We start from the raw sequence: 8,708 nt of genomic DNA, 5'->3' as shown, positions 1-8,708 counted from the left end.
ATTTCTTGTCTGCAGCATACTATCCCAGCTTCCCCTCCTCATCTTGTCATTTGCCCCCTTCTGAATTCCAGGACTTGTAACCAGTCCTCCCACCACCCCACTACTCCCACTTCCCCCATTAAGATCCTGGTCAGTTCCCTGGTCTAACCAGTCTTAAGAGTGTCTACTCCCTCCAAGACCTGCTAAGGAACTCCAGGCTCCTGGACCCTCCCAAGCTGCTGCATTGTGGGCCCAAGTCCTCTTCCTTCCTACTTCCCAGAAGACCAGTCTGTGGATCCTTCTAAAGAACTTCGCAGTTAATCTCTAAGGGGAAACAGACATAATGTAAAACCCAGACGAGGAGAGGAGACTGTTCCAAAGCAAAGACATCTTACGCCCCAGGCTTGACTTCTCTCTCCCACTTGGTTCTCAAAGATTCCTCCTGGCCTTAACTCCCAACTTTGAAGCCTTAGGGTGTGGCCAGCTAAAGTTCCCCTAGCCACCTTCCCTGTGCACCCACCCAGGCAGAAGATGCAATCAGCTGGAACAGTAAGTGTGGCGTGAAGCCCCAGCTTCAAGGGCCCCGCCCTGGGTTTCAGCTGCTCTGCATTGGGTTGGGAGCTGCATTTCTCCCAGCACCTTTCCAAATTGACCTTTGCTACTTCCTATTTTTAGATCCCTCAAGACCCCTCAGCACCCTGGAGTACTAGGCTGGGGATCTCAATGATAGACCTGGAACTGCCAGACAGTGAAGAGACGGATGCAGGTGAAACCAGTGACAAGGAGACAGATTTTGGTACCTCCCAAAGGAATCTGAGTATTGACTGTGGACACACTGATTTATTAAACGTCAAGGACGGTCCTGAAAACGGCCCACCTTGGTCCATCCATGACTCCCCCTTAGATTTCCTGACCTCAGTTCCTGTAAGTCTCCTTCCGGCCCCCCAAGGGCGTTGCCTCTCCCCTTCTCGGTTTCATTTTTTTCCTGGCACTTACCACTATCTAAAATACTCTATATGGTACTTTTTGAAAAAACCTTTTTTTTTTCTGCATACCCCTCTTCAAGGACTAAGTCGCACGAAGGCAGGGAGTTAAAGCTGTTCTGGGCACCACTGTGTCACCAATATCTAGACTAGTGTGTGGCACATAGGAAGTATTTAACAAACTTTTGCTGAATGACTGAATGAATGGACTGTAAGGAGACAGTCTTCTGCCCTCTACCAAACACTCAGAGCTGCCACCTGCCATGGGCCGCCTCTAGAGACACATCACCTGCACTGACTGGCTCAACACTCACGTGCACCTCAGAGCAGGTGGGGGCACGGCAGGCCTGTGCTCTTAACCACTTCGCCCAGGCTAGTCGAGGACACAGATCCAGGACAGGTCTCTGGTTCCCCCTCCATCAGGCTCCTGCCCCTCAGCCCCTTTACTACAGAAGCAATTCTAAACTCCAGTCAAGAAAGTTACAAGGGCCCATGGGAGTCATTTATTCTATTCCATTGCTTTACAGACAGAGAGACTGAAGGCCAAGGAGGGAAAGTGCCTTGCCCAAGGTCGCAGGGAGCCCCAGGCAGTAGCCCACCATGGTTAAGAAGCTGGCTTCAAACGCGCCAACTCTGGAACTTTTTAATGGTGTCACACTAGGCAATTTCCTTAAACTCTCCGAGCTTCATTTGTAGAATGGAGATAATACAGATAATTACGCACAAAAGCAACTTAGCCCAGAAGTCCTGAGTAAGGGGAAGATGTTGATACTATTACTGCTCTCAGGAGCAGAGCAGAGTTCAATCCCGGCCCCCTGACATGGCCTCCCTCTAGCACCACACAAGGCTGCCTCCTGCCTCTTTCCTCCTTTCTTTCCCCTTCCTCTGCAGGGGCCACCAGCAGCCCCTTCTGAGCAGGAAAGGGGATGGAGATTTGGGGGGTTGGAGGTATCAGTCCTAGCTGGGCCTGGGTGAGCCAGTAGCTTTGCCCGTCTTGGTCTTGGCTCTCAGAGGTCCCTGCAGGAAGCTTCTCCAGCTCTCCCCTTCCTCAGGTCCTGCTCACATCTCTCCCAAGACCCTGGTGTGTCAGTGGCCCACACAGGCTCCGAGAGCTCCCCTAGGCCTGCCAGCCTGCAGATGCTGCCCTGGCATATCCTCCTCTCCTTGTCCAACTAGGCCCTGGCTCCTTGTCTCCAGACCCTCCTGTGATATTCTGCCCTCCTCTCATGCTCCCAGGGCAGTGCCTCAGCCCAGCCTCTCCTTTCAGATGCTTCCCCCGGGTGACCTCACTGCATCGCCATGCCTGGTCAGGTCATTCCCTGCCAGTGGCTCCTCCCCACTCTTCCATCTGCAGCAGAGCAGGAGCAGGGCGGGGTAGCAAGAGGCAGGGTCTGAGTCCCAGCTCAGCCACCGAATCTCAGCAGGACCTTGGAGAACTTCAGTCTCCTCATCTGTACACTAGGGCTGGACTGCATGGGGATGGCCTCTATGCTCCATGTCCAGGGCACTGTGTGGAGAAAGACTCTGAGGTCCTAACACATCTGGGCTCAGAGGGAAGGGGTTCTCTCCTGCCTACCACCCACATATTCAAAGCATAAGCAGTTCCAGACAGTTCCCCCTCCCAACTATATTCTTAACCTGCCACAAATGTCTCTCACTTGGATACTATAGTGCCTCGTTAACCAGTGAGATCATGTCCTTGGCCTCTGAAAATACCCCAATGGTTCCTTCCTCCCTTAGCATGAAATCCACATTCTTTCCCAGGGCCTGCTATGATCTGGCCCCTGCCTGCCTTGGATCTCATGTCAAAGCTCGCTCCCACATTCGCCGCTCTTCTTTCATTTCATCACACCTCAGGCCCTTTGTACTTGCTGTTCCCTTTGCCTGGAATCCCTCCCTCCCCCCGATCTTCAATAGTGGTCTCCTACTCATGACTCAGGCCACAACTCAAAAGTCACCTCCTCACTGAGGCCATCTTTGGCCACACAGCCTTAAGTGGGCTTCCTTCCCCTCTGTCCTTCTCTTCTGGGGATACCTGCTTTATTTTCTTTATGGTACTTATGACTGGCTGAAAACATTCACTTGTTTATTTTTAATACCCTTGAACATAAGCTCCGAGAGAGAAACCCTCCTATAGAGGCTCCTGTGGGTGTCTGCCATGGGTTAAGTGTGTCCCCCAAAAGTTCATTTATTGAAAACTTGACCCCCGTTGTAACAGTGTGAAGAGGGTGGGAAATCCAATTATGGTATTGGAAAGGTGGGGCTTTGAAGAGGTGATCAGACTGTGAGGGCTGTGCCCTAGTGAATGGATTGATCCCATTCGTGGCATAATGGGCCTAGTTCTGATGGCTTTAAAAGGAGAGCGAGTGAGCAGGTTCGCTCCCTCTTGCTCAGCCTGTTCTCACCATGTGACACTCTGGTCAGGACTCTGTAGAGTGCCCACCAAGAAGGCCCTCACTAGATATGGTCCCTGGGCCTTGGACTTCCCAGCCTCCAAACTATAAGAAATAAATTTCATTTCTTTATAAATTACCCAGTTTCAGGTATTTTGTTATAAGCAACAGAAATGGACTAATACAGCAACCAACTGGAAATGGGTGCCCCGTAAATGCTTGTGCAGTAAGTGATGTTGTGTGTGGTCTCTGGGTTGGAGGCAGGCCTGGCACTTTCCATCCCTGGGCCAGATCATGCCTACCAGCCTTCCCTCAGAGACAGGCCTTTTCCGATGGCTCCTCCCCACCCCGTCCACCCTTCTCATGGTAGGTTCTCTGTCTCCTCACCCCCTGCCCCCCTGGGGCTGGAGGTGGACAAACTCTCTCAGCATTCCCTATGCTGCTGGTCTCCTTTGGGAAATCAACTCCCAGAGGAGTCAAGAACACCTGTCATGTGTCCCACAGGCACAGAGAGCACTAAACAAATCCCCCAGCATCCCCAAAGGCCACCCTCACCCTGCCTTCAGTTCCCTCTGTCTGCTTCCCTCCTTTACCTTGGCCTGTCACCTCCCTGCCCCTTTGGGCTCATCTGACCCCTGTGCTCAGCACAATGTACCCTGTTTGTGCTGCTACCAACTCTCTCCAAAACTTGCTCCTTCCATCCTCCGGGAAGCCAAGGATTCCCATTGCCGGGCACACAACCACTCATTAGCTGGGTCCTGGAATGATGATGATGGCTGCATCTAATGACCCCGATTCCCACAACAACACTCTTCGGCTCAGCACAGCTGGCGTGATTCATCAGCTCCTCGCCACATCACACGTCCATCCACAAACACCTCCTGATGCCAACTCCTTGCGGGGCCTCAGAGGTCTACACTGGACCCTGCTCACTAGGAAGTGACAAGCCGACTGGACAGGCTGGATACACACAAGAAAAAGAGGCACTAGCAACACTGGAGGGAAGATGCTAGACATGAATGCTGCAAGACAGATCCTTGTGGCATCGCATAAGCAGAGGCACCAAGTGCCGGCGAGCAACCCTCTCACCTTCCACCCTCCACCCGGGGCACCCTGTGACACACACGACTGCTGCTCTCTTAACCTCATGGGGAGCTCTGCACAGATGCAGAATCAAGACAAGTCCCTGACCCCCAACCCCATCCCCAACCAGACTGCCCCCCAAGCCCCGTCTACAGAGAAATTTGGAAGCTGACACTGGGGAGGGTGAAAGTCAGTAGGATTGAACGACGGGAGGAGATGGAAGGCTGGAGGAAGGGGCAACCAGAGCAAGGCCTCTACAGAAGGAACCTCAGGCATTTTGGGATGGGAGGGGTCCACTGTGGGGTCCAATCAGATGGCACCCAGGATCCCCCTCCCTCAGGGGAGAGGGCTGAAGAGGAAGGTGGAGGTAGGCAGGGTCTCCAGTCCCGGGCAGCTGACTATGGGATTTATCCAGTGGATTTACTCAGAGCAGCTTAGAGTTTTGCCTGTGGAAGGGAAGAGGGAGAAAACTGGCATTTATTGGATGGACTATGTGCCAGCTTCCACACTAGGCATGTATCACTGAATCTGGCTTAATTCTACAACAATCCTATGAGCTGGAGATCACTCTGCCTGTTTTATAGGTAAAAACCCGAGGCACAGAAAGTTTAAGAGAATCTGACCTAATGTTCATAAAGGTTATGAAGGATTCCAATTTATCTTTCCAGATCCTCCCTGGAGCCTTACCCCACCTTGGGAACTGGACCCCACTCACCCTTTGTCTCCTTCAATGCATGCCAACCAGGACCTGCCCATGGTGTCTGAGTTCCCCATTCAAGTCCCCTGGCCCCTTCAGGACACCACAAGTTTTCTCACCCTCTCTAGAAACATCCAGGGGATTCTGGTGACTACTACAATAGCTGTCTTTCTCCACAGTAGATGCCTGCACCCCAGAAAGTTCACTAACTGATCCAGGGGGGTGTGGGAAGAAAAAAAATAAGAATTTGTGTTCTTATTTAGTTTTTGTTAGCCTTGTAAGTATTCTATTTTAACGTATGTTTTATAATGCACATATAAACATGGCAGAACATATATACCTAAGTTGTAAACAAGTAAACAACATTTGAGTACAAAATGCACACTCAAAAATATTTTTACAGATGGGGTATGCAACCGTGGTTTGCATTTAGGGTTGGAGGACCCCCACACTGAGCTCTCACTTGGGAGGCAGTGGTGGTAAAGACTCTGCTTCAACAGGCTGGATTCAAATCCTTAGTTTCTAGAACCTTCCTAAGCATCAGTTTTCTCATCTCAGAAAGGGGGTTATGGGCTGGCTGGTTAGCTCGGTTGGTTAGAGCGTGGTGCTAATAACACCAAGGTCCACAGTTTAATGCCTGTACTGGCCAACCACCAAAAAAATAAATAAATAAATAAATAAAGAAGAAGAAGAAAAAGGAAAAGAAATGGGGGTGGCAGTGGTACTCACCTGAGGTGGATTAAAAGAGGTGACATGCATAAAGCTGCAGCCCAGAGCCTGGCACATGAATGGTAGATGCAGTTATTATTAATTCAGTCATGGGGAGCAGAACTGGGCCCACCTGGGCCTGGCGGTAGGTCCAGAGGTGAAATGTACATGGGCCTGCCCTGGCGGAGCTTATCTACTCAAGGACACCCCGTCATTATAAATCAGTGTGAGTGGAGCTAAGACAGAGATCAGGATGTCAACAGACACTGACAGAGTGCAGGGATTTTCCCCAGGAATCCCTGATGCCCTGTGCAGAAGACAACATAGAGACGTGCTTGAACTCATAGACTTGTGTCCAATCAGACACCGTCTTAGGCTAATGAGGCAGCCTAGCCTGTAATGGGAGTGATTGCTGGAGCTAGACTGCCTGGGATTAAATCCCGTCTCCACTTGGGCACCTTGCTCAACCTCTCTGTGCCTCAGTTTCACTGTCTGTAAAACAATAACATACCTATTTCATAGGATTGCTCTAAAGCACTTCGAACAAGAGGCTGGCAAATGATGCCCTCAGTAAGTATTAGCTATCACATCCTTGAACAGGCAAGAGGCAGACGTGTGAAAGTTTCAGAAATTTTGTTTCCCAGGGTGAAGGCAGGGACTTGATTCTGAGTCTTTGGGCTATCTGCCACTCTAAAATTCCTGACTACATAATGAGCCACTTCCAATTTCCTGTAAATTGGAAGGTGACCACCCGAATTCTGTTACAAAATATCAGAGACTGCTGGATACCCAATCACGAGGGAAGCCTGGTATTTCTGTTAGTGTCCTGGAGTGACAGATCACACAGAAGGGGATGGCCCCAGGGGGTCGTGGGCCCTCACCACAAGATTTTCCTAACACTCAGGTGCTCCCACCAGGACACAGAGCCCTTTCTCTTACAGTGATAGCTTGGTTTATGTGCACATTCTGGGACAGCCCAATTAGAAAAACAGAGCAACCCCCTCAGGGTCTAGAAACAGATGGCTCAGGGAGACGTAGATTTCTCATCCTAACTGGGGTGTGACCACAGGCACCCATATGGTTCAGCTGACAGCTGACCAGGTCCCCCTCTGAAGATGGCCAGAGACTTAAGATAATGAGGGGGTCAGGATGTGGATGTATGATCAGAGATTGCACAGCCCCTCAGAGTGGAAGGAGGGCTTCGCTACTTATCAATGGACAGGCCTCGTAAGTAGGTAGATGGGGAGTTATTATCCCCGTTTACAGATGAGGAAACAGAGGCTCAAAGAGCAGAGACTTCTGTTTTCTCTAAGCGAAGCTCAGCCTGCTACAAGTGAAGCTGATGACTCAACTCCGACTCTTCCTCTACCGCACTCCTCCACCAAGTCGTCTGGTGTAGAGACGCCTGGGGGAGTTAGGAGCCCTGGGGTCCAAACCACTCCCTTACTGTTTCCCGCGAGGATCTTCAACAACTCATCCTTCTTTTGAGCCTCAGTTTCCTCATCTGTACAAGGGGTTGATTATTACTAAGCTCCACCTCCACCCCACCCCACTTTTCTTTCAATCCCCTCACTCTGAACCTCCTCCAGAAGTTCATCCCAAGAGGTCGAACCCATCTGGGGGCCTGGAGGTCACCTCAGGGACCCTGTCTGTGCCTGGCTCACACAGAGTGGATGTGGCCCATTCCCACTGGCTCAGGTCTACCTGCCCCAGACCCAGAGATATCTCCATTCCGGGAGTTTTCCAAGGAGCTCTTCCTCTACTCCGGTCCCTCAGCGGCTGCAGCTGGTCCGAATCCCTCCTTCAAAACCACAAATATGTGGACCCTTTTTCTGCCAGATCTGTGGTGATGATGGTGGTGGATTTTATATGAATTAGCTCATTTAATCCTCAGGACACCCCAGTGAAGTAGCTTTATGTATGCATTTCCCAGATGTGCAAACTGATGCTTAGAGAGAGCAAAGGTCTTTCACAGGATCCCACAGCTGAAGGTGGAGGTTGTGACCTGTCTGACCCGGAGCCCACGTTTTTTCTGTTACAGCTCCCTGTTCCCCTGAGATCCTTCCTCCGCGTGTTCAGAATGGTACCCAGCTATGGCCAATCCCTCAAACGTAACACTACATAGCCATTAAAAATAATGATCACACAAACACGAATGACTAATAACACCAGAAAATGCTTACGACACAATATTAAAAGGAGAAAAGAAAGAATAAGAATTTTAAATACTGTATGATAAAATTATACAAAAAGATTGTGCACAGAAAAAAGACTAAAAAGAAATACACCAAAATAGCCATGGTGGTTTTGCTTGTCTTAAAACCATGGATAATTTCCGTCCTATTTTTCTGCATTTGTCCAGCAGTCAATCAGCACACATTACTTTTACACCAAAGAAAAGACACCATATAAGAAAAGGTAACAATACATTTATGGTTGAAATATTTGGAAATCTGCTGCTTCCTCTTTAACTTCCTCTCCTTCAAATTCCTCCAAGCCTACGTTTTCAGGACAACGTGACTACAATCAAGACACTAGGAAGTTTGGGGAGCAGCCGGTACCCCCGCAGACCCACGCCCGGCTCCTGCTCCTCTTTGACCATTTTCCTTTGACCGGGCTCCCCTCTCCTCTCAGGACCCCCACCCGGACCCCCTCCCAGCCCCTACCGTGAGCTCTCGCTGACGCTCACCTGACACCTGCAGGTCGGCCTCGGCGATGCCAGATGCGCACACCTGTGCGGCCAGGTGAGGACTCGGCCAGGGAGGCGCGCGCCGGGAGGAGGGAGCGGGCCGGGGGCGGGGCCGTGACGTCACCGCCCCGGCCCCGCCCCGGCGTCCCGGCCCCGGGGGGTTCGTGGTTCTCGTG

This window comes from Cynocephalus volans, chromosome 12, assembly GCF_027409185.1.
Source record: "Cynocephalus volans isolate mCynVol1 chromosome 12, mCynVol1.pri, whole genome shotgun sequence".
Lineage (NCBI taxonomy): Eukaryota > Metazoa > Chordata > Mammalia > Dermoptera > Cynocephalidae > Cynocephalus > Cynocephalus volans.
The sequence above is the reverse complement of the archived record's forward strand: the minus strand, read 5'-3'. Positions refer to the sequence as shown.